Below are 25,086 nucleotides of genomic sequence, written 5' to 3' on the forward strand. Positions count from 1 at the left end.
CACATCCTCTCCTACATTGATTATTTTACTTTTCTGTCATTTTAGCCAAATCAATACATATGAGGTAGAAGTAGTTGCTTTGATTTGTATTTTCTAATAATTATTTGGAACATTTTTTCATATAATTATAGATAGTTTTAATTTTATCACCCAAAACTGCCTGTTCATATCCTTTGATCATTTACAATTTGAAGAATGAATTGTATTTCTATAAAGTTGACTCAGTTCTCTCTATATATTGGAAATTAGGCCTTTATCAAAAACACTAGCTATGAAAATTGTTTCTCATTTTTTGAATTACTTCTCATCTTGGTTGCATTGGTTTTATTTGTGCAATTTTCAAAATTTAATGTGGTTGAAATTATCCATTTTACAATTTATTATGTTCTTTCTCTCTTCTTTGATCATAAACTTCTCCCCACTTCATAGATCTGACAGATCAGTCCTTGTTCTCCTAATTGGTTTATAGTATCATTCTGTGTGTGTAAATCCTGTATGCATTTTGATCTTATGTTGGTATAGGGTGTGAGATGTAGGTTTATGTCTAGTTTTGCCTTACTGTTTTCCAATTTTCCCAATAGTTTTTGTCAAATAGTGTGTTCTTATCCCAGAAGCTAGTCTTGGAATGTTGATCGACTATTAAAGAGATTTGTCTCAGTGGAACCAGGCACTGATTTTCTTTTAATAGAATGTATCCCATACATGCATCAAGATTTCTTGAAAACTATCTCAGTAACAATAATCTTATTTGGTAACCTTTCTGATCATCAAAGTCATTTGAGACCTAACATTGGGAGAGTTATACTTGCCAAAAACAATGTCTGTCCTTCACTTTTGAAGAGGACCACAACATCATGGAGGTGATGCCATGATATGCACATGAATTGGATTTGAATGAGGGGAGGCTGTGCAAAGTCCCAGCTGCACTTTCTTCTCCAGAGTCATCTGGTTTTACTGACCACATATGAATCATGATGATTGGAGATGGACCTGGATGCAAAGCAATCAGGGTTAAGTAACTGGCCTAAGGTCACACATCTAGTAAGAGTCAATTGTCTGAGGCCAGATCCAAAGTCCCATCCTCCTGACTCCAAGGTCAGTTCTCTATCCACTGCACCATCTGGCTGCCCCCTAAAACATCTACCTCTGTCATGGAGGAGATCTAATTTGGTGTCCAACTCTAAGAACAATTCTCTTTAGACATTGGAGTCCTCCAGATGCTCTTTTTCGTCAATAAATTTGGGTTGACTGCATCAAACCCTATAGTACTACAGGACCTAATAGATGAAATTTATAATCATTGGAGAGAAACTGAGAAACTCAGCCAAGATGGAAAAGAGGAATAAAAAGTTGAAGATGGACTACTGTTCAGATCATTGCTATACTTAGTTAGACAATCTACAAATCTCATGAAAATTTTTTTTAATGCTCTGATAGCTTCCTTGTGATATCAAGAGAAAGTGAAAAAAAAAGCTTCCAAAGGTAGACCCACTATGTTGAAATTATGGGAGGATGTGCATGAAAATTTCACATGATGGCTTTGCATATATGGGTTGTAGTCTGATCTTTGGGGAAAAAAGCCATACCAATGAGAATATAGATTCATTTGAATTATGAGCACAAATAGACTGAAATTCTTATTTTAAAATTTATGAAGATAGTGCTGTGGATAAATGAAATCTTTCATTTATATAAGGGTTAGATCCTTGTTAGAATAGTTAGAATCCCCTTAGTTTTCTCAAATCATTTTTTATAAACATCTATTTCTTTCTAGTGATGCAGGGAAAAGATGTAGAGAAATATGAATGTAGCAGAAACAACATTTGTAATCTTAAAAGTCTGCTAAATCTTGTTAACTTGAGTGGAGATCCCCCATTCTTGAGATGTAAATTGACCATCATTGTTTCATTTTTTAATGTGAAATTTGTATACTGATATATTCAGGCTTCAACTCTCTACCTAATTCTGGGTTTGGTAAGGGGGAAGGGAATTTACCTTTTGCCCTCTGGATAAGGGACAAGACCATAAAAAAATTTATGTTAGACCTCTACTTGGGGCCAGTCTTCTCTGACTCTCTGGCTCAGTCAACTCTGCTTGATTGTTCTTTTATCTCTCTCTCTCTCTCTCTCTCTCTCTCTCTCGTGTTGTGACTTCTTTGAATAAATCTTTATTTTTTCTTTCCATACCTGCATTCCTAGGTCTGAATCATGATTCTTCATAGGTAGCATTGAACTCAAATTGACAACATTTGCATATACAGCCAGATGTACTATAATTAAGAAGATTTTCTTGGATATTTAAAAATTTGGACTAAGTTAATTACTTTAAAAAGGAAAATGAACAAGTAATGTTCAATAATATCCTGTTACAGTTTAATTCTTCTCTATTACCTTGCCCACTACCTACTACCTCTCCCTGAACCTCATTGTAAAGACATAAGATTTGACTTTGCTTTTCAGTAGAAGTCCTTTTAAAATTTTCTTTTGGAGTGGTATTTGTTTATCAGGATGAAAATCATATGTACAGTAAGAAAACAGGTTTGTCTAGGGTCAATCCTTTTTCAGGACTAGATGTACTTTTTTGTTTGTTTTTAAGAGTTTTTTAAGAGTTATTAAATATTAAGAGTTATTGAATAAAATGATTGGGTGTATCCATAATTGAATAAATACTAAGAAAGACAGAAAAATATCTAATGGTAATAAATCTCTAACTGAATCTGAAAAAATATTGGTTCTATTTTCTCATCTTTAAAATGAGAGAATTGGGTAAATGACCTTTACATCTGTTACACCTGAGCTCCTGGACTGGCTTAATCAAGCAAGACGTCAAAGGCTGGGATTTCATAATATTGAATACTGTTCAAGGTTTCATTAAGAGAGGCATGAAATGGGGTGGCTAGGTGGCGCAGTGGATAAAGCACCCGCCCTCGAGTCAGGAGTACCTGGGTTCAAATAGGGTCTCAGACATTTAATAATTACCTAGCTGTGTGGCCTTGGGCAAGTCACTTAACCCCATTTGCCTTGCAAAAAACTAAAAAAAGAGAAGCATTAACATTTAGAGTAAGGGAGGCAATAATAGTCCATGGTACTTTTCTCTAGTTGGGCCACATCTGAATTCATCTACAATACTGTCAGTATCACATTTAGCCATTTTGAAAAACCTAGTTAGTTTAGAGTTAATTAAGAAAAGGAAAAAAATAAATGGTATGAGACCAGAGAAACTGGTCAATGAGGGTCAATTAAATATAAAGGAAATAAGATTTGAAAAGCATGATAGCTTTCTCTTTAGTGCACTGCTATATGGAGATGGGATTGGATTTATTCTGATTGCTCCAGTGGACAGAACTAAAAACAATGAGTAGAAATTACAAAAGGGAAAATTCTGATTTGATGGTAAAGAAAATATTCCTAACAATTGTCACTATCAAAAAGTTGAATGGGTTGCCTTAAAAAGTAGGGTTTTCTCTCTCATAGTAATTCTTCAAGCATAAGAATAGAAGGTTATTGGGGAGGCAGGAATATTCAGGAAAGAACTGAATGAAAGAGGCATAGAAAGAGAAAGACACACGCATAGAGAGTGATAGAGACAGAGACAAAGAAATCAGTCAGAGAGTGGCAAAGATGGAAAATCAGAGAGATAGAGAGACAAAAATAGTAGGAGTGGGGGGGGAGAGAGAGAGAGAGAGAGAGAGAGAGAGAGAGAGAGAGAGAGAGAGAGAGAAAGAGAGAGACAGAGGGACAGAGAGAAACACAGAAAAACAGAGACAGAGATAGCACAAAAGAATGAGAGTAAGAGTGCTCTTGAGAGGCAGAGAGACAGAGAAAAGCTTAATTAATAATAAAAAACCTGCTTCAATATCTTCAGGCTCCTAAAGGTCATGATTCTGTGACTAATGGAAAGGTTAAAGAAAGGAAATTACATAGTATTTTAATTTGAATAACTGAGTTTGAAATTGACAAAAACAGGTTAAAATTTTGGTAGAATTTGGAATAAATTCTCAAGAGACCTTCTGTACTTAATTACGAGACAGAGTTGTTTTTTCCCTCCCATTTGAAAGTTTTTATTGAAATAGAAAATAGTATTGTCCATAATATCATAAGATGATTTATAAAGTGTTTGTCAATGATTTCTTTTCAGTATTAAGTGACAAGCTTATTGGTACTCTGGCTTCCATAATAATGAAGGAGTTAAAGTTTCAAAGAATGACAGAAGTTTAAATGTGATAAAAATGAAGTTCTTGGAACCTGTCAAAATGAAAATGAGAAATCATCAGGTGCAGCAATGTAGAAGGAAATTACCAGTGTAATGGGCTGTGCAATTATATATAAAGGGATTTAAACATACCTTCTAGGACTGTTCTGTCGGCATGACAGATCTCAGAATGATAAGGAGAGTAAAAGGGAATGTTCACTTACCTTGAGTAGGTTGACATGTAAAATCACAGAATGTGTTCCTGGAAGCTTTCGAGCCTCAGGATATTTGCAGGCACCTACAGAATTATCATTATTTACAATATGGTCCTGAATCAATTCTTAAACATTTCACTTCAATTTGTATCATAACAAGACCAAATAATGTATGGGAGCATTGAAGAGAGATGGGATTAATCAGGTTGTATGATGTACTCTGCATATTTAACTCTTTCAAAATAAAATATCTCAGATGTCTTGATGATCTAGAAATCCTTTCTATGGGGGCATAAATTTTGGAGAGAATAAGTGTTGTGATTTCTTTATAGAAAACATTCATGTTAATATAACATGATTCAATAATTAACATTCTGTAGAAAGAGAATTGGTTATGAAATATCAGATTTATAGTTTGAGAACTAAAGAACATCTATTCTAATGCCTTCACTTTAAGAGGGTGGGGGAACCGAGGTCCAGGAAGATAATTAAATTGTCAAAGGAGAAGCCTGTAGTAAGTGGCAGAACTTGGATTTGAATCCAAATCCTCTGACTTCAAACTCTGCACTCTTTTCATTAAGTTATTTTATCTCCCAAATATAGAATCTGAATCTGAATCCCAATGCTGGTACTTTCTACTTGTATAGCCTTGAGCAAGTCACTTAACTTTTCTGAATCTGTTTCCTCCTTTGCGAGAGATGGAGAATTACTGTGTGACCTTTAAGGTCTCTTCTAGTGCTGTTTGTGATACTATATTGTTACTTATAAACTTGGAAATATAGTAGTTAATATTATAATATTTAAACTAAATTTGCACTTTACAACTTTTAAGGGTCTGTGATCTTATCTATATTAAAAGAGTCTCTAAGGGCAGCTGGGTGGTACAGTGGATAGAGCACTGACCCTGGAGTCAGAAGGGTCTGAGTTCAAATCTGACCTCAGACACTTAATAATTACCTCATTGTGTGATCTTGGGCTAGTTACTTAACCCCATTGCCTTGCAAAAACCAAAAAAAAAAAAAAGATTCTCTAGTCCTATGTGACTCTTATCTCTGAAGATTAAATCCTTCATTTTGTATCACTGATTTTGTATGCTGACAAGTGCTTATAGTAAGCCCAGTCATTAATTGAAGCATCACAATCAGGACAAAAGATAAAAGTGAAATTTTCCCTACCCTCATAAAGTTTACATATACATATATGCATAAATATATACATCTACATATATTTACATGTACAGTTATATACATACATTCACACAACTATACACAAATGCATGCATGTATGTACATAGTTATCTATACATGTCACATACATGAAATAAATATAAGGTAGTTTGTTGTGTTGATGAGAAAAGATGAGAGAGATGAAAATGGAAAGAATTCTAATAATGTGGTATAGTCAGTATAAAGGTATATAAATAGCAGATGTGTGAAGGATAATAAATAGACCAGTATGATGATCATGAAATGTTTGGAGGGGATTAATGTGTAAGAAGACTAGAAAGGTAGAAAGTATACAGGATGTGAAAGAGTTTAAATGAAAAAAAGAGTAGTTTATATTTGAACCTAGATTTAAAAGGGAATCAGTGGAATTTGTTGAATAGGAAGATGCCATGGTCAGATTTGTACTTTAGGAAAATTACTTGGGGCTGGTGGAGGATGATTTAGAGTGTGGGGGGGGATTTAAGGGGAAGTTACTGTAAGTGTGGATGAGAGGCGATGAGAGTTTGACTTGTCCAAATGTCTGAGGCCAAATTTGAACTGGTCCTCCTGATTCCATGGTCAATGTTCTATCTACTACTCCACCTAGCTGCCCCCAAAATGAACAGATTTAGCAACTGATTGGAAATGTAGAGATTTTCAAAATTGTCCAAACTGTAAAAAATCAAATGAGGCAGGGCTCTGTGCCGATGGTTCTTGATTAAAGAGTTTATGGCCCCCAAATGAAGTGGACATCAGATTTTCCCCATGGATCTGGGATACTTCCCTCCTTTAGGGTCTTATACCTGGACAATACAGGTGAAGTAGACCACAAAATACAGAATTCCACTGGTTGATAAATGGCTAGTGAGCAGACTTTAACATACCTACCTTGACCTTTCAGGAGTTCCTGCCAAGCCAATGAGCAGACATATAGGTTTGTGCTGATGAACAGATGTCAAAATATCTACATGCGTGAAAAGGTCAGTAGGAAGGTAGATCCCACTCTGGCAACTAGGGTCACTCTTTGGCCAAATGCTCATAGTCATCTCCTCAGTAAGAAGACTAGAAAGGTAGAAAGTATTCAGGATGTGAAAGAGTCAGTCAATAGAGGGATGACAAGGGGTAGAGGTGTAATAAAAATAGCTGAGGGGCTTTCCATGTATTGAGTCACCTCCACGGTACTGGGTTTGGTCACCTTAACAAGGAAAAACCAGAGTAGAAGTCTTCTAGTTAGCTTTCTATGATTAAGCAAGTGAACTTGCTAAATGCATTTCCCAGTTCTGAGGTCTACTAACAGACCTTATAATCACAACTCCTATGGAATCATATCAGCAGATTAATACTGATTGTCATATAGGGATCAATTAAATAGGAGTCCAATTAATCATCTATCATAGAAACATAGGATTTTATAAAGGATTTTACATGACACCAAAATTGCAAACAGAGATGACAGGGAAGCATGATGCTACCCTTTATAATAATAGGGAAGCTTAGAATATGGATGGGACCCTTTTTAGTGCTTTTAACAAAATGTGGGAATAAGTGTAACACTGAGGCTTGTCCATCTGTTATCCTTTACTCTTACTACGTGACTGGTTGAATTTTCTAAGGGGGTCAGAAATTTTTTGGATAATTTATTTTATAATACTTCTTAAATGTCAGTTATTGTTGTTAATATGCAACAACCTATTTATAGCCACCAGATGCTTTTGTATCATCCTTTGGAGCACCCTCAATTTTTGTTTTTAGGAGATTGTGGTATTCTTTGCACATGTAAAATATTAGTGTTAAAAAGGGTTTTTTGTTTCAGGCAGCAGTTTGGGACTATTGAAAGTATTTCCCAATTTCTCAAATATAATCTAGTTCTTTCTCTTTCTCCAATTCAATTTCAAGCCCACTTCATTGCCTACCTATAGTATCTTTCCAAGATACATTGCACTGCCAAAGGGACTCAATGTGCAGTCCATTTAATTGCTACTCATGGTCTGGACAGTGGGAAGTTATCTGAGTGACTGATTAGGCTGAAACCTTTTGAGTGACTTTAGATCAATTTAAAGAAACATTTTTCATATTCTGGGGGCTTATTGTAATCAACAAACCAAATTCCTAATTTTAGATGCTATTGTACTGATTGTTAATTTCAAATTTAATTTAGTGAATTTCTGGATGGAGTGTGAACTGAGAGGAAGCATTTGAACTTATTAAATGCCAATCAACAAAATTATAGCTTTTTGTTTGTAGGTGTAGGTTCATGAACTGAAAGTAAAAAGAGGCCTTGGAGGCCAGATAGTCTAATTTCCTAGTATTGGTAAATGGTAAATATGAGGCATGCCATTTGAACTTGGATTCTTTTACTACAGAGTCAGTGCTCTTTCCACTATAGCTAAATTCTTTTCCTTGAAGGAAATTATAATCTAATAAGGAAGATATAATAAGAAGAATACAAAACAGAACATGAAAAGGCTGAGAATGTGGCATAAAGAATAGAATCATGAATTTAAATTAAAAAGTCTTGTGTTTTAATACTGTTTCTGAAGCTTAAAAACTCTGATCTTGGGAAAGCCAATCAACCTTGTTAAGGATCAGGCAGTTCTCAAAGACTATAAATTCTAGACAAATTTTGATCTGTATTTGTGGAAGAAATTCCAACATCATTAAAAGGATTTGTCCTTTACATATTAATTTAATTTAAAATTAATTTAACTATATACAGAGGTATAAAATACTTTGAAAGATCCAAGGAGGAAACTAAATCGATTTGGTAGAAAGTTTAAGAGAAAGAGTCACACATAAGGGATATTTCAGCTGGACCTTGGAAGATAGATATGCTTTTCATAAGGAGATAATTATATTGTGGAAGCTTAGAATTCATCTCGGGTAATGGCAGCATCCAACAACATGCATTTACTAAGGACCTGCCATGTGATAAGCACCGAGTTAGGAGCCATGGATATAAAGACAGAATGAAACAATCTTTTTTTTTTTTTTTTTTTTTAGGTTTTTTTGCTAGGCAAATGGGGTTAAGTGGCTTGCCCAAGGCCACACAGCTAGGTAATTATTAAGTGTCTGAGACTGGATTTGAACCCAGGTACTCCTGACTCCAGGGCCGGTGCTTTATCCACTGTGCCACCTAGCTACCCCAACAATCTTTCTTCTAAGGGAACTTGCATTCTACTGGGGGAAGACTTTATATTATATTTGCTTTTGTTTAGTATAATATATTTAATTTATATACATGTTTTTATAGTATATTTTATATTTTATGTTCATTGCATGAAGTATATACTTATATTTATCACAAATATGAGCTAATTTAGTGCATATTTATTTAAGCATATATATATATACATACATACATACATAAAATTAATTGCAAGATAGTTATATTGCAGGTAAGTTGGGAGGGAGGACACTGGCAGTGAGAGGATTAGAAAAGGCTTCAGGTAGAAGATTGATTTCAAGTTTTATCTTAAGGATTCTAGGCAGTCAAGAGGGAGAACATTCCAGGCATGGAGGATGAACAGTGTAAAGACATGATGACTTAAAATAGAGTAGTATGTATGGAGAACAGAGAGAAGACCAGTTTAATAGAATTGAATCAAAGAGAACAGAAGTAGGCATAATTTCCAATGAAACTGAAAAGATAGAATGGGGCCCTCTTATGAAAGGTTTTAAAAACTCAATAGAAGTTTATTCTAGAAGCATAGGAAATCACTGAACTTGATTGAGTAGTGTATTGGAATGGTTAATTCTGATTGTTAGGAAAATCACTTTGGTAGCAGTATATAGAATGGATTGGAGTGGGGAGATATTTGAAGCAAGGAGACCAATTAGAAGATTGTTGTAATAATCTAAGCGAGAGGTCATGAAGCTCAGGAGAAATTGAAACTGGTTATATAGATCTGTGAGACATCTACACAGAGATGATAATTAAACCCATGGGACCTCAGAAGGACACTGAAAAAGAAGAATGGAGGGTTTCAAAAAGAGCCTGGGGGCATATCCATATTTAGAGGTGATGATAGGGATGATGAGCCAGCAAAGGAGACAGAATAAACAAAAAAAAAGTGTAAGCAGAAATAAAGTGCAGAGTGACTATGGGGTACAGGAAGAAGACTAATTTAGTTGGAGACTGGAGTAAGTTAAGTGATAGGGAGCAGTGTCATATATGAATATGAAGATAGGTTGGAGCCAAATTTTGACTATATGTGAAATACAAGGCTAATGAAATGATATTGTTTTGTCTCAGTAAACAGCAAGGAGTCATTAAGTGAGGAATGCATTGATTAGATTTGTATATTCAAAAGATTATTTTGACAGTGGAGTGTAGGATAGATTTGGATGGGAAGGTATCACAACATCAGAGATTAAAAAAAAACAGGTCACATATATATTGATCGGCATTCATCTTTAGGCTGAAAATTCAACCAGGGCAGTTTACAGGAAAACTCATCCTAATTGGGGACACAGAGCAAAACTGAGTGACATGTGATGATGACCAGAGGGAGAATGAAACAAGGACCTACCTGCCTCATTCATATGTACAGCACTAAACACTACGATATCACCAGAGTTCCCAAAGTAAACAGCTTAGTACTAGACAAGCCATTTCATAAAGTCATATAAGATACTTTCCAAGTTACATTTAACTCTAATAATCTGTATAGAGTGTGCTTTTATGATATCATATTACATTTTTTGATATCAATTACATTTCTCAAAACATCCTCCTCTACCTCTATATTCCTCTATCTCTACCTCTGAACCAGAAAGCTTCAGAAATAGGACAGCTAGGTGGCACAGTGGATAGAGCACCAGCCCTGGAGTTAGGAGGACTTGAATTCAAATCCAGTCTCAGGCACTTAATAATTACCTTGCTGTGTGACCTTGGGCAAGTCACTTAACCCCCATTGCCTAGTCAAAAAAAAAGAGCTGAAATAGCTTTTAAAGTATGTTCTTAATAAATGTTTTTTAATTAATTGATTTTACATATGCAAAAACCAAGACTCAGGGTGATATGATTAGTAACATTAAAAAAGCTGGGAATCTGACTCCAAGTCCTCTCACTTCAAATCTAGTGTTTTTTTGTCCCCTCCCCCCAATACTTGTGCTGTATAATTAGAGGTAAGGAGATCAGTTAGAAGTCTTACTGCAGCATGACAAAAGAAAATAGAAATGCTAGAGACACTAGCTGATACAGCAATTATGTACTGTTTAGCACACCGTAAAGATTATTGTAGCTAAATATAGGTTTTTAAGTTATTTTTTATAATTTATAAAATGATTTGTCTAGTACTAGGGTTTTTACTTTGGGAACTCTGGTGGTTTCCTAGAGTGTTTAACGCTGTACATATGAATGGGGCAGGTAGGTCCATTCTCTCTCTTTCTCTCTCTCTGGTACACGATCATATGCCATTCAGTGTTGCTGGTGTCCTCAGGATAAGTTTCCCTATCAATCACCATGATTGAATTTTCAGCCTGATGATGAATACTGATCAATATATGTAACCGGTTTCAGCTGTCTTCAATAAATTGTAAATAAAGAAAGCAAAGGAGAGGCACTGGGACTGTTAGTCCATGCACAGAGCATAATAACTGGCTCTCTTGCAAGGGACTATGAGAAAAAATTCACAGATGAAGACATGGCAAATCTTTAAGCGGAATATAAGGGTTCTGCATTTCATTTTGAGAAAATAAATAGTTTATTAATGCCTTCTATATATATATACATATATATATATATATTTGCGCAAAAGTATCCTTCTTTTCAGGCAATGCCACCAAATCAATACACAATATACATAGCAAAAACTGGAACATTAGCATTCTTTCAAACAGGCACTTATTTATATGTTATGTGGCAAATTTGGAAAAAAAATAAACGCCCAGTTTAGGCTATGGACCCCTAAGATGAAGTGGTCAAGGAAAATGAATATATATATGTATATATATATATATATATATATATATATATGTATATATATTTGGCTTAACTCCCATGTCCCTGGAATTACAAAGATCCTGAAGAAATTTCTTGAAATTTTTATAGCATGACTTTGAATTTAAATATTTTTATCTGAAAATATTGCTGGGTTTTGCAATGGAGTCTCCTCCACTCCCCTACCATTTCAGTGACATGCACCATAAAATCTCTAGTAAACACTGGGCTGGTTTTTGATGGACCATGTATATGGAGAGAGATCTCACTTGCAGTGAGTGATGTGACTAATAAATGTCAGCAGATATAGGCCATAGCTTACATCAATGGGAGTGGAAACAGTGAAAAATGTTACTTGATATGTCATTACAGTGCAGCTATCCCTTGCATCGGTCTATATATGTTTATCAATGGAATGTATAAATTGAATATATTTGAATGATTCAAATAAATACCTGCCCCAATTTATTCTATAAATATATTTGTTATTGAGGTTTCTTTTATAAAAAAAAGAAAATGTCATTTGTTTCTTGGGAATATATTTATATTATTTTCATTTTTATTATGATATTAACAAACATCAGCAAATTAAGTGTTTGATCAAGAATAAAAAAGAGAATACTTAAAATTCCATGAATATCTATTATGTAGTAGCATGTATATAAAAATTAATACAATGTATCTCTTCTTGTCTGTATCCCCTTTTGAAATTTTCTTTTCCCTTGTGTATTTTTTCTTTTTTCTTTCTTTTTTCCAATTACATGCAAAGGTAGTTTTCCATATTCAAGTTTTTGAATTCTACATTTCTCTACCACCCTCTTTTCTTTACCCCCTCTTCATGGCCATAAACAATCTTATAATGGGTATACGTGTGCAATCATGTTTAACATATTTTCATTAGTTATGTTGTGAAAGAGGAATTAGAACTAAGAGGGGGAAAAACCATGAGAAAGAAAGAAAAAAACAAAAAAGAAATTTTTAAAAGTTAAAATATTATACTTTGCTCTGTATTTCAGACTCCATAGTTTTTTTTTTTTAAAACTAAAAACCCATCTTGTTTTGGATGGTAATTTCAATAACAGGCCTTGCAGGATTGTCCTTGATTGCTGAACTGCTGAAAGGAAATGAATCCATCATAACTGATCATCTAGAGTATTTTTTTAAATTCATTAATGCTATTTTTTTTATATTAGTTTCATTACCGAACAACTCCTTTCCTCTGGTTAACCCCGCACCATTTCTTCCCCAAAGTCCTGCCTAGTAACATAAAAATATGATCAAGTAGAAAAATCATCATGATGGTTATAGCTATGAAATGGGTGTCTCTGTTTATATGTCTAGTCTATTAACTTTCATCTTCATTCCTTCAGGGTCTAATTGGTGATTGTATTGAGCTCTGGAGGCTTTCAGAATCAGTTTCACATATATGTATTAGTGAGGTCATCTTTTGACTCTTCAAATTTAAGTTATTCCTAGCTATTGTTCTAACCAATTTTCAATCTCGTACTATAGATATTCGTAAAGTAGCTTCTAGGATAGGTGGATGGCACAGTGGACAGAATGCCAAGCCTGGAGTAAAGGAGATTTATTTTCCTGAGTTTAAATTTGTCTCAGACACTTACTAGTTTTGTGATCATGGGCAAGACTCTTAACTCTGTTTGTTTTCAGTTTTTCATTTATAAAATAAAGGAGAAGGAAAGCAAACCACTCTGGTATCTATGCCACAAAATCCCCACATGGACTCATGAAGAGCCATACATGACTAAAATGACTCAACCACAGCACAAGACCAGCTGTTATATGCAATGGTTGCTAAGGAAATAAAGGCATAATGATCCCAAAGGTCTTATGTATTGGGAAGAGCAATATGTAGGTTACATAAATGAGTACATGATCATTTGATAGGAGGAGGAACACTTATAACAGAACATTAGTCAAAGTCAATAAGCACCTTTGTGACAAAAGTCCATGTAATCAAGATTTTGGTTTTCCAGTAGCAGTACATGATTGTGAGAGCTGTACTATGAGGAAAGCTGAGTGCCTCAGAATCTACACTTCTGAATTGTGATGCCAGAGAAGAGTTTTGAGAGTCTCTTGAACAGCAAGGAGATCAAATCAATATTTAAGGAAGTTAATTCAGACTAATCTTTGGAAGGACAAATGTTGAACCTGAAGCTCAACTACTTTGACCACTTAATAAGAAGTTGAGATTCATTAGAAAAGACCCTGATGTTTGGAAAGATGGGAAGCAAAAGTAGAAGGGAGTGACAGAGGATGAGACGGATAGAAAATGTCATTGAAATAATGAACATGAGTTTTAACAGACTTTAGGAGGTAGTTAGCGGATAGAAGGGCTTGATGTGTTATGAGCCCCAAGGTCTTGAAAGATTGGACATGACTGAATGACAGAGCAGTAACAGCAATTTTCCAGGCATTGTGCTAACTATTGAGGATGCAAATAAAGTCATAAATAGCCCCCGGAAACTCAAAGTCTAATGGGAGATTTCATTTGGTGCTTGATAATTAAACTAAAAGCTGAAGGAAAATAGGGATTCTGACAGGCAGAGGTGAGGAGTGAATGTGTTCCAGACACAGAGCTCAGAGAAAGGATATAGAATACCAAGCTCCAGGAAGAACAAGGAGACTAGCTTGACCAGAGCATAGAATGCACTAAGGGGAGGAATCTGAGATAAATAAGTAGGAACAAAACCTTACAAGGCTTTGAAGGACAATTTGAAGAGATCGTTGCTTTTCTTAGAAACAATAGGAAACTGCCAAAATAGCCTGTGTGGAGGAATGACAGGATCAGACAGTAGAAAAATAACACAAATGTTTGTTCAATCATTTGACAATCATTTAACTATCTACAGTTTGCAAAACACCATAATATGAAGCTATTTTAATGGATTTCAATATATAAAATATCCATGAATAAGAAATGTAACTATAGATAAAAAACAATGAATTGTTGACTCAGTAAATACATTCTGTAGTTTAGAGGTTAAAAAAATCATTCTGGTGGTCAATAAGTATTTACAGAAGCAATAGGCCTTGAATGAGGCCTTGGAATATAGGTAAGAGGCATTCAAGAGGTTTTCCTTAAAATAGAAAGATAATTCTGATGCATAGCCTATGTTCTTTAAATTATTTGTTCCACTGTAATCAATGTGTGCTGATCCATTCACACACTCTCTCACCTAATGCTCTGGGAAACAAACCAATGTGTGTTTGTGAGATGACTGGTTTGAGTGAAGCGTTCCATCTGTGACCTTGGAATAGAATGAAGTAAACAGGTACTTTAGAAATCCGAACAGCAGTGTTGACCTCAGCATCATGTTTCATAAGAATGAACTAACCTTGTTTATATCCTCATAGACATACTAAGAGACCAGGAAAAAAATGCTTTTTTTTTGTGATTTTAAAAATGTTCTCCAGAAAGAATCTGCAGAGGTGCTGTTAAATTTCCAGGTGACAAAACTACAAGGGATAACTGAAATGCTGAATGACAGAAACAAGTTCCAGAAAGATCCTGTTGGATTTGAATAGTTTCTCAAACAGGTCAGTTCTATGTCCAAGTAGGTTCACAGGAAGAGATGAACCAGTTTGACAGACAATGCATGCATATTTTTAGCTAGGCTTAAATTAAAAATTTGGGCAGTATGGGTCACTTTACTGAATCTTTTATTAATATGGGTAATGTCGTCAATGCTGAGGAAATGTTAATGCTCAGCATGTAGAGAAATGTATTCTTAGCTTTCCTTTGTTATCCCTAAAAATAATGATATTAAGTTGAACTTTGTTGGTCTTTGTGACTTTTTATTTGAAATTGGCCTAGACAAGAGGGAAGGACCAATAAATCACAGAAACAATGAAGAACTAAGAGACAGCATGGAGAATAAGAATAATTTAACATTCTGTAGAACATTCATTTTTAGATGACCATCTTTATATGCCTTATTGTCTTCAGAATACCCCCTCCCAAACAACAACATAAAAGTTTACTGTACTTAAATTGCCCTTTTATCACAGCATAAGAAGGAACTAGATCTTTGGATTAGAGTCATTATATGTGTTTTTAAAAAGAAAATGTGAATATGAAACATTTTAGGATAAGGGTTGATTTAACTGTGTACTATATCCATTTTCTGTTTATGAGCTCATGCTGAAATAAACACCAGTGATTTCAGGAGAGGAAAACAAAATCAAGACAAAGTTAACCACACTTATTAATTTATTATATGCTCACCATGATTTCTATTTTTTCACAGTAGACCATTAAAATTCAAATGAAACAAATTTTCAAAAAGGCAGAACTCTGTCAATTGAATGTGCTTCCTTCAGCAGAAAGAAATTTCAACAGAACATGAATTATAGTTCAAGGAAACAGCCATGCGATGGACAGTTGAGTCTAGCTTTGTTTAGTGTTGGGGGAGGAGAGAGAGAGAGAGAGAGAGAGAGAGAGAGAGAGAGAGAGAGAGAGAGAGAGAGAGAGAGAGAGAGAGAGAGTTAGAGACAGAGATTTTTGGAGTGATAGAAATGCCTCTATAATTTCCTTTTCTGATGCTTTCAAAATGGCATGGAAGTGATCCTGGGTTGATACTGGTCATGTCAAAAAGAACCAAAATGTGACAAGCCTCTATTATATTCTTTAGGCTTTTAGTATCATTTTTGGACAACCAGTCTAGCTAATAGCTAAGAATATAGAGAGGATATACCAGACATTTTATAATTCTTTGGATGCACAGATCCAGCAAACAAATGAAATGGTTATCAATCCTGGACAGAGCCTTTCCAAATTCATGGTTACAGGCAAAGTGATGAAGAAAGAGACAGAGCATTGAGACTGTTTTCAGTTTTTAAGCGGGTCTACAGCCAATTAACTTGGAGATTTGAATTTAAAGTGGGAAATCATTTTCTTTGAACCAACAAGTAAAAATACTTCTGGACGGTTTGAGTCATTGTAACTTTGTTTGCTCTAAATCAAGGATTCTTAACCCGGGTATATGAAATAGCTTTAAAAATATTTTGATAATCATATTTCAATGTAATTGGTTTTCTTTGTAATCAGGTGTATTTTCTTTGATGAATTTAAAAACTTTGTTCTGAGAAGGGGTCCATAAGCTATGTCAGCTTGACTGTCAAAGGAGTCTTTAATAGAAAGAATATTATAAACCCCTGTTATCAATGAAGTCTCAACATGAAAGTTATGCCTAATTAGAAGGATAGCTCACAATTTCTTTTTCTTTTTTTAGATTTTTGTAAGGCATATGGGGTTAAGTGGCTTGTCCAAGGCCACACAGCTAGGCAATCATTAAGTGTCTGAGACCGGACTTGAACCCAAGCACTCCTGACTCCAGGGTGGGTGCTTTATCCACTGCGCCACCTAGCCGCCCCCTCACAATTTCTTCTTGAAGAAGCAAATAAAAGAAGCAGTAGACTTGCTTCTATTTTTATCCAAAGGTGATAAGAAACATCATTTTGTGGGATACTTGATCATTTCACCTTACATTATTAATGACAAACATTTGCAAAGAGAAAACCAGGAAGATAATTACAGTTTATGTGCCTGCATCTGTTGTAAGGGAAGGGGGAATTATAGAAATTCATTGAAAAATTTGATGAGTTCTTCCATATTAAGACAACATATACTGTAATACCCAGTGACTTCAATTCAAAAGTAAGCATAAAGGAGGACACTGAAAAATATATTGGAAAATATAGCTTATGAGCTTCAGAAATGAAATATATGGTAAAGATTGATGAACTATATTGAAGGTTTAAATTTTCATATATAATAAATTCTTTGAATTCAGTTAAATTCATCAAACATTTTCTTAAGTACCTACTAAATGCAAGGTCTTATGCTAAGTATTAAAATTACAAAGATCAAAAAAAGAGGGAAAAAAGCAGCTAACAAATTAATCCCAAAAGGTGCCTGCAGAAGAGGAATATGGCACATAAGTAGATAAATAAAAATCAAGCCTATATAATATGCTATATAAGAAATATAAATGCAAAAGTAAGTATAAAGCCATTGGGAAGAGTAGATCATTAGTCACTGCAAGGAAATGTCCCTAAGAGATAGCACTTGAAAAAAAGGCACCAGGATTTCCAAGAGGAGTAAACAACATTCTAAGTAAGAGGAAAGCATGCAACAAGACATGATTAAATGTTACATACAACTAACAAGAAATAGGCCACTTTGGAAAGAAATTAGATAACATTACAGAGAAAATTCCTGATTCTGGAAAGATAAGATGGAGTCAGATTGTGAAGGGCTATAAATTTCACTGCAGACCTTGACATTTTGCCCTAGAGATAACAGGAAATTACTAAAGCTACATGAAAAAGAGGGTATGATATAGACAGATTTGAGCTTTAGGAATTTCAATTCCATGAGTCAGTTTATTAATTTATCCATCAATCAATAAACATTTATTTAGTGCCCTCTATATTTTAGGTACTATATGAAGTGTTGGATATACAAAAAGAAGTTTAAAAAAAATCTTTGTTTTCGGGGAGCTTCCAATCTAATGGAGGAGTCAAAATGCAAACAAATTTGCATAAAGCAAGCAATATACAGGGATAAATAGGAAATAATTAAAAGATAAAAAGTATTGGAATTAAGGGAGATTGGGGAAAACTATAGAAGGTGGGATTTTAGTTGGGATTTAAAAAGACTGGGTTGGGGGTCTTAGGGAAGTTTAATCAATATGAACAAATCACCACAATGAAAAGATCAAAAGCCAAACAGCAAATGCTTGATCTTTTTTTTTTACCAGTAGAGAGATATGACAACTTAAGGTAAATATTTTTTTGGAGTACAAAACATTTGTACAATACAAACTTTTGAAGGAGGATGGCAGCAGATCCTAAGTATTAGGATAGGGACAGGGACTGAACCCTTGATGCCCGAACATAGTAAGTTAAATATTTCTTGATTGGTTTAATTGGCTTAATGATTGATTTCCTTGATACCAGGAAATTTTTAAGATGAGGAAAATTCCCTCTAACAATGAAGGTAAGCTACTTTTCTTCAACTTGATGGTGTTAGAGAGTTGCCTAGATCACTGAGAAGTTCTATGATTAGTTTAAAGTAATAGCCAGTAGGTGTCAGGAGTGGGACTTGAATCAGATCATCTTACTTTTCCATTAAGGAGAGTGGATTGATCATATCTACCTCTTATAATGATAATTCCTGATGTGCTACTTGAGAAAGTGGAAATAGTAATAAAAACATTTTTTAAATGAGAAGGGTAATTGGAGTAGAACAAGGATAAAGAGGGAATATTTAATGGAAGCAACCATATCATGAGATGGATTCTCAAGATTTCAGAAAGAGGGGAAGACACCAATAAATTGGATTAAATCACATCTTACAATTACAGAAAAAAAGGAAATTAAAAAAATTTGATCCTATACATAATTTATATGTTTCTCTCTCTCTCTCTCTCTCTCTCTCTCTCTCTCTCTCTCTCTCTATATATATATATATATATATATATATATAAAATTTCTGGGTGCATTGGGAATATTTTTATGAAGGTATAGAAAAGGAATGGCTAGGCATTTGTTAATGATATTCTTTAATTCAATACTGATCTTATATTTGATACCATTTTAACTTAATTAGATCTGCAAAAGTTTATACCCTACTGATCCTGAAAATGAGAATCACCTCTACACCATGAAAATCTAGCAACTGAGAACTTTTATGTATTTATTTAATTAAAAATAAACTATACTCCTATTGTACTTGGATAAAAACAAGCATCAAAAATTTTTTTTGTTACTCATATTGAGCACTTACAATTTGATGAAAATATAAGATCGTCCTCAACTATTACTAAAAACAGCAAATAAAAAAGACAGAAATTGATATTTAATGGAAAAGATAATTTCCAGCTTTTTTGAAGAGACAAATAAAGGATTTTTACATGATTTTTTAAATCATATATTCAAAATTCTATGACATAATTGACCATTTTAATTTTTAGTAACCACAATAAATGTAACAAAAAGGATCACAATAATGGTCTTTAAAGTTTCTATATCAATAGCTTCTATAGTGAATAAAGTTGAGAAAAGTAAAGAATTTGCTAACTGTCAACATATTTTTGATTTGGCTTATTCAGTGACAAAATGGCAGTTTGAAAATAATTTCTTCAGTAGGAATAGAGGAAGATGGCAAAGACCATCTTTCAAAGAGGAGAGTATTAGAATACTCATAAACCTTAGACTCTATCACAAGTTACAGGATAAGGGAAGTCCAGGACAGCATCATTTAGAAATGAATTTGAGAATATTTTAATGGGAGGGCATTTAGGTGGCACAGAGAAGGCATCTAGGTGGCACTGGCCCTGGAGTCAGGAGGACCTGAGTTCAAATCTAACTTCAGACATTTAATAATTACTTAGCTGTGTGACCTTAAGGAAGTCACTTAACCCTTTTGCCTTGTAAAAATTAAAAAAAAATGAATACTGAGAATATTCTAGTGGAAAGGAAATGACTGGATACTGATATAGTACCCATAGTATACATGCCAGAAGAAAAATGGCAGTCCTAATTTGTTAAAATAATTTATGATATTGAAATTATGTAAGAGATGACACCCACTGTAACCTTACTACTTTAACAAATTGATCTCTAAAAAAATGGCAAATGCTTAGAAGTAAAGCCATTGAATCTGACTTAACAGTTTAGCACTGAAACATAGTAGATAAAGGGGTTGGCCTTGGAATCAGGGAGGGTTTAGTTCAAGACCCATTTGTGATAGCTATATCACCCTCAGCAAATTATTTATCCTCTCATTGTCCCATGGTCACTACTAAAGATATAAAGGAGCAGAATGAGATGTTCTCATTTGGAAAATGAAGTTGCCTATACTGGAACTGGAGTTCTTACACCAAAGAACCCACAGGTTCAAACCATCCTAGAAAAGAAATATATATACATATATATATATAATATATATTTATAAAAGAAATATATATATATAGAAAAGATATATATATATATATATAGAAAAGAAATATATATATATATATATATATATATATAGAAAAGAAATATATATATATATCACAAAATACTAACAATTATTTTCTTTCAGTAGGTTCCTGGGATTCTGGGTCCTGAGAGGTAAACTTTACTTTCTTACTAGTGGTTTCCAAACCCTGTTGCCTATACTCTGTGCAGCTTCTTTCTTTCACAGAATCTCAATATCTTCCCTTGAGATTCTAGGATACAAAAAATAAACTTTTACTTTATCTTTCTTTGAGTCAGGCTACCATACAATTTCCCTACTTTATTCAAAAGTTACTGTGCTATGGTCTGCCCAAACAATTGCTTTCTATCCCTACCCTTTCAACTATGAATTCTTTTATGTTACTCCAGGATCTTTAGAATCTTGCCTTGAAGGCAAGAAATAATCTTGCTTATTTACTCTACTTAGTGCCTATTACATAGTAATCTTTTTATAAATGCATTTTCATTCATTTATCCATTCACAGAACACATTGTCAAAGACATACATGACCAGAGAAAAAGGTAAAGTTTTTCTTCAGAGAAAAAGCAAGATAATAAATATGCAACTTAAAGGCTACAATTAAAAGAAGTTTGGTTACAATGGACAGTGTTGAACTTGAAGTCATCAAGATCTGATCCAGATATTTAATAATTATGTGATATTGGATACAACTCATTAAACTAATTGAGTCTCGTATCCTTTATTTCTAAAATGGGGCTAATAAAAGTACATGCCACAGAAGACTTATAAGACCGCAAAGTGCTTTTTAAACCTCAAAGCATGATATAACTATAACTGCCACAGAGGTCTTGGAGCAGTGAAAACCTGGGTACAAGTCTCACTTCTTATTCACATGACTAATTGACTCATGGCAAGTCCCTTAATTCCTGAGTGCTCTAGCAACTCTTTATGATGTTAATTTGCAGAGGAGACAATCTGTATTAAAGATGATGATGGTGATAATAATGATGATAACTAGCATTTAGGTTTTTAAAAAACATTTCCTCATTTGATTCATAAAATAATCCTGAGAGTTAGATGTTATTATTATTTATAGAGAATTTTTGTCACTAGGGAAGTCTAAAATTACAGATCCAGTTCCTACTCAGGTTTTTATTTTTAAAATAACCAGAGGAAGACCTCCATATATTAATTTGGCTTCAAAAAAGATATGTAGGAAAATAAGGAAATTAATTACAAAGGAATTGTAGAAAAAGAATTGTTATCAGAGTATAGCTGGGAAGGAATATCTATAACATAGGAAATTAAGAATTTATCAAAGATTAAGCATGCACATCCCTTGTTTGACAAATAGCATATATTAAGTGAAAACTTTCAGCAGCACTGAAAACAATTCTCAACATCCAGTAGGAGATTGGTAAATGTTGAACAAATGAATGGATTGAATCATTAAATACTCTTTGGATGCCCTTGTTGAAAAAGAACCTTATTTGCTTTGGAAGAGGTATTATACCCAATGATAATAGCAATAAGTGGTCTTATTAGCAATAATCATACTTTGAATATTAAAGATTTCACTGATTTCTTGAAAGTAGAAATAAACACATATACATGCATATGTGTATATATGGGTAGTTAGGAAGTATGATACATAGAGTGTTGGACCTAAAGTCAGGAGGCCCAGAGCTCAAATCTTGCCCCAGAGACCTATTAGTTTTGTGACCCTGTAAAGTCACTAAACCCTGTTTGTCTCAAGTTTCCTAATCTGTAAAATGATATAGAGAAGGAAATGTATGTCAAACCACTCTAGTATTTCTGGCAAGAAAACTCCAAATTGGGAAAAGTTGGATACAACTGTAAAATAATGTAAAATAATAAACATATATATATACATATATACATACATATATGCCTACCTATATATACCAATCACATTAACCATAGTAGAAAATAAGCTATCATATAGTTTGACTTTAATTTTATTGTGCTCATTTTGGGGAGTTTGAGTTTCTTCTGAACTCTGTATTTTAAATTTTTAAGCTTTTTGGAATAACTGAGTAAATTGAAATAGATAACTTAGGCTCTCTGATTTCCATTTAAATGCTCAACAAACTGTCACAGAGGAAGTAGTTTTGCATGGTTCATAACAACTTGAAGAGATCCACAGTTGTGCTATGAATACATTCAATTATTCTAAATATAACTTTCAAAATTACTTTTTTGCCATTACTTGGACAAATTTAGTAGAAATGAAAAGAATTTTGCTTAGAGAGAGATACTCTGTTAATAGAGATTCAAACACCTGATATATTCAAATAAGCTTTTTGATATAATATTAAAATGACAACTAATGTTTAGCCAAGATAAAATACTTTTTTCTACTTCAAAACTTATTTTTAAAGTTTATTTGAACTCAGAGCCTGATTGACATAGGCCATATATCCAGGATCATATAATCATTGTTTTGGAACAGGAAAGGACTTTAGTTAGGAAGCTAAAATTCAGAAACTGAATAATTGAGACCAAATTGCATATGTAGTAAGAGAACAAATTCAAGATTAAAACCCAAGTTCTCTGACTCCATTACTGTTTCTAACATGCCAGCATAAAGGTTAGAAAGTTTACTTAATTTTGGAATATTGCAGAATTTTAAAGTCATAAGTGATCTCAGAAGTCATCTAGTCCAACATGGAAATATTCCAATTTTTCAAATTTATCCATTTCAGGAATTATGAAGGTTATACCAGAAAGAGCACTAAAGCAAAACCTAGATTTTGAATACCAAATTTGCTTGGTTGCCATAAATTGGGAGATCCAGAGCTAGTATGGATTACACACTGGTTTTTTTTTTATTTGTTTCTTTTTAGGTTTTTGCAAGGCAATGGGGTTAAATGACTTGCCCAAGGCCACACAGCCTTGTGTCTGAGGTCACATTTGAACTCAGGTCCTCCTGACTTCTGGGTGGGTGCTCTATCCACTATACCACCTAGCTGCCCCTGGATCACATATACTTTACTTTTAAAGAATACTAGCAAACTAAATAAAATGAGAAAATAGACCATGAAGGATCATGTTCTCTTCAAGAGTTGATAAGATTGCGTGGGATGTTGCTTCTTACCTACTTTGTTCAAGTCAACTTAGTTCTGGAATTAGAAAGTAAAAAAAAAAACGGGAAATGAAAAATGTTATGGCTATAATCTATTTCTCCTACACTTAAAGGGCACTTTCTAGCATTGCAAGTTTCTAAATTCAATACCTGTGTTCAACAGTATTTTTTGTTTTTCCAATAATGTTAGTGCCTTCCCTCTGGGATTTTTTGCATATAATTGTTTGTATGTTAGATTGTTAGCTTTTTGTGTTCCATACAAAAGCACCCTTTATATCTGGGATATCCTTCAGCCAATCAATCAGCTGATTGATTAATTGATTAATTACTTGCATTCCACATGAAAGCACCCATTATACCTGGGATATACTCTTTCCTTCACCAAACTGCTGCCTATTGACACCTTAAAGATTATTTAAGTCCAAGCACTACTTCCTTCCCTGATAATGTCCCTTGTTCTTCTCTTGGAAGTGATTCTTCCTTCATTTGATTTCATAGTGCTTCATAATCTTTATACATTTATTGTATCCCAATTTTTATTATTTTTGTACCCTTGCAGTTAAATGTAAGGATGTCTTGCAAATTATTCTCAACTTGCAATGAAATGAGCAATGGAGTAATGAAATGAGTTTGTAGAACTTGTTTCATCATGTTTCAATAGCTTTCTGGTTGGTCTCCCTTGCTTCAAGTCCCTTCCCAACTCAGTCCATCCTCCACTCAGCTGTCAGATTATCATCCTAAAATATAAGTCTGACTATGCTATTTCCCTCTTCTAAAAAAAACTACAATGGCTCTCTGTTACCTTCAGAATAAAATATAAAATCCTCTATTTTGTCTTTTAAAGCCCTTTATAAGCTGGCCTTCATTTACTCACTCCCCTCTCCCCTCCAAACTCCCCATGGGTTCTTCTACCTTATTTCCCTCAGAGACCCCATAAGGGAATGACTACTTACTATTCCATACACAAGATATTCTACCTCCAGATTCTTTGCATCTTCACTGGTTGTCATCCCCTCCCCCACCCTCACCCTATGTCTGGAATTTTCTGTCTTATTTCTGCCTCTTGGTATTCCTGATTACTTTTAGGTCTCAACTTCAATCCCACCTTTCTTGAAAAGTCTTCCATGAGGTTATGGAGATTCCCTCTGAGATTTTATGTATGTTATTGTTTGTGTATTGTCTCTCCCATTAGATTGTGAGTTCTTTTGCACTTTAGTCTTTATTTGTATTTACAGGTTTGGTATATAGTAAGAACTTAATAATTTCAGATTGATTAACCAAAGGTATTTTGAAACTTCATATTATGACATATTTGGCTATCTAATGTTTCAGTATCCCTAAATGCAGAAAAAGAGCAACATGAAGATAATTAGAACTAATATACCGACATTCTAGTGAAGCTCAGGGTTCAAGCCTGCTGTGCATGTATTAATTTGTCC

General features: G+C 34.0%; 1 long non-coding RNA gene across 3 annotated transcripts in view; it reads left to right on the plus strand.

Moving 5' to 3' along the window:
* Positions 1–25,086, plus strand: part of LOC141488318 (uncharacterized) — a 256,526-nt gene that overhangs the window by 14,478 nt on the left and 216,962 nt on the right. The window contains exons 1-2 of one of the 3 annotated variants that reach the window (XR_012468651.1): positions 13,278–15,110; positions 20,668–20,693. The exons of 1 other annotated variant lie outside the window; for it this stretch is intronic. This is a non-coding gene — a long non-coding RNA (uncharacterized LOC141488318). Of the gene's footprint in view, positions 1–13,277; positions 15,111–20,667; positions 20,694–25,086 lie in introns of those variants that run through there. One more of the 3 variants, XR_012468650.1, reaches the window with a different exon arrangement.

The sequence above is a fragment of the Macrotis lagotis genome, chromosome 5 (genome assembly GCF_037893015.1).
Source record: "Macrotis lagotis isolate mMagLag1 chromosome 5, bilby.v1.9.chrom.fasta, whole genome shotgun sequence".
NCBI classification, from domain to species: Eukaryota; Metazoa; Chordata; class Mammalia; order Peramelemorphia; family Peramelidae; genus Macrotis; species Macrotis lagotis.